General features: G+C 41.5%; 1 long non-coding RNA gene across 1 annotated transcript in view; it reads left to right on the top strand.

Annotated features, from left to right (window-relative positions):
* Nucleotides 1-1,560, top strand: part of LOC139547203 (uncharacterized) — a 1,724-nt gene extending 164 nt beyond the window's left edge. The window contains exons 2-3 of the long non-coding RNA XR_011669355.1: nucleotides 595-716; nucleotides 1,439-1,560. This is a non-coding gene — a long non-coding RNA (uncharacterized lncRNA). The remainder of the gene's footprint in view (nucleotides 1-594; nucleotides 717-1,438) is intronic.
* The last annotated feature ends 402 nt before the right edge of the window (nucleotides 1,561-1,962 follow it).

Below are 1,962 nucleotides of genomic sequence, written 5' to 3'. Positions count from 1 at the left end.
TTGGGAAGCTTTTTCAATAACACAGAAGTGGGTGGTTTCGGTCCCAGGGGGACAGAACTGTGTGCAGGTTTCTTTGTTCAATTTAGACCACAATTAGTTGAATGAGTGTCACGTTCTGACCTTAGTTCCTTTTCTTGTCTTTATTTTAGTTTGGTCAGGGCGTGAGTTGGGGCGGGCATTCTATGTTGTTTTTCTATGTTTTGTTCTGTTATATTTCTATGTGTTTGGCCTAGTATGGTTCTCAATCAGAGGCAGGTGTCAGTCGTTGTCTCTGATTGAAAGCCATATTTAGGTAGCCTGTTTTCTATTGTGTTTTGTGGGTGGTTGTTTCATGTGTCTGTACCATATTGGACTGTTTCGGTTGTTTGTTTGTACTTTTGTTAAGTGTTCTGTTGATTTATTAAATATCACATTATGGACACTTACCACGCTGCACATTGGTCCGATCCATGCTACTCCTCTTCAGATGAAGAGGACATGCGTTACAATGATATGTTAGTGAAGTGCTAGAACAAAAACCTGCACACTCCTGTGTAAAGAACCTATGGCTGTCATGACTTCAATTGACTAAATACAGTTACAATTGTATTGCAGGTTTGTCAGATGATTTCCAGGAGCCTGGTGGAGATGGATACAGCCATAATCCAAGACAGGACATTTCCCAGCATCCAGGTTGAGGCCTGCTACCAGCAGGAACATGGAGTACTCCCATGTCAGTAAGTCATACATCTTCTTTAATATTCTGTATATAGCTAATACTCCGTATGCAGAATGGAGAAGCCCTATGTACCATAAACCCGTCTAGTCCCGTAGTAACTCCCTGCCAGAGACTGATCAGAAGGTTTTTGGCTGGAGGCCCTGGGCCAATAGAAGGTCAGGGATGAAGTCTCAGGGGTCAGAGAGAGTGAGAGCGAAGTTACAGACATGAAGATACAACTTGAACCCAATAATAAGGCTACCTTCAAACCAAAACGCATGAAACACACTGTTTTGGTGGGGAAACACACTGTTCAACCCCCCCACAAACACTCCTTGTGAAAACCATTGAGTTGCTGCGACTTTTACGCATCCATTTGACTAATTGGAAGGCACCCTTATAGTCCTCAATACAAATTTAACTCTCTTGCTATCTCTCGTTCAGTACCTCTATCTATCTCTCTAGAGGTGCTAGAGACAGAATATTCCAAGGACCTTCAGACCATCTACCTGTGATCTTTCCAGAGCACAGAGAAGTTAGCTCGCTGGTGGTAACTTCGAGCGCTTTTTAAACCTCCTTCACTATGGCTGTCTGTCTGTGTGATGACATATAGCATATTATCCAGGGCCACTGGTTGGTTTGGATTTACTGCACTCACTCCAAAAGTCACGAGCTCTCCTTCCACTAAAAGTCTCCCCAGACTTTTATAAAAAACGAACGTGTCCATCCCTCTATTCCCAGGTGAGCTGGGCCATGGAACTCTAGAGCAGCACATCAAACAAACCTGCCACCGTGTTGTCAGCTATCAGACAGTTGCCTGAGGAAGGAGGCAAATATCAATGCTTTAAATGATCACATTTGGGTGATGGCCACCATATGCAATAAAGTTTTGTATAAATGACTCGTTCCTTTTTTAAATGTTTTTATAGGTTACAAAACAATAACTGTTTCTTAGCCTGATCTCATTTTTACTAACTACTATGATAACTTAAATCAAATAAAATCCATGTTTATTTGTCACGTGCGCCGGATACAACAGGTGTAGACCTTACAGTGAAATGCTTTTCTTACAGACTCTAACCAATAGTGCAAAAAGGTATTAGGTGAACAATAGGTAGGTAAGTAAATAAAAACAAGAGTAAAAAGACAGTGAAAAATACCAGTAGCGAGGCTATATACAGTAGAGAGGCTATAACAGTAGCAAGGCTATATGTAGTAGCGAGGCTATAACAGTAGCAAGGCTATATATAGTAGCAAGGCTATAT

This window comes from Salvelinus alpinus, chromosome 20, assembly GCF_045679555.1.
Source record: "Salvelinus alpinus chromosome 20, SLU_Salpinus.1, whole genome shotgun sequence".
In the NCBI taxonomy this organism is placed as follows: domain Eukaryota; kingdom Metazoa; phylum Chordata; class Actinopteri; order Salmoniformes; family Salmonidae; genus Salvelinus; species Salvelinus alpinus.
Note: the sequence above shows the minus strand (reverse complement) of the source record. Positions and strands in the feature narration are given on the sequence as shown.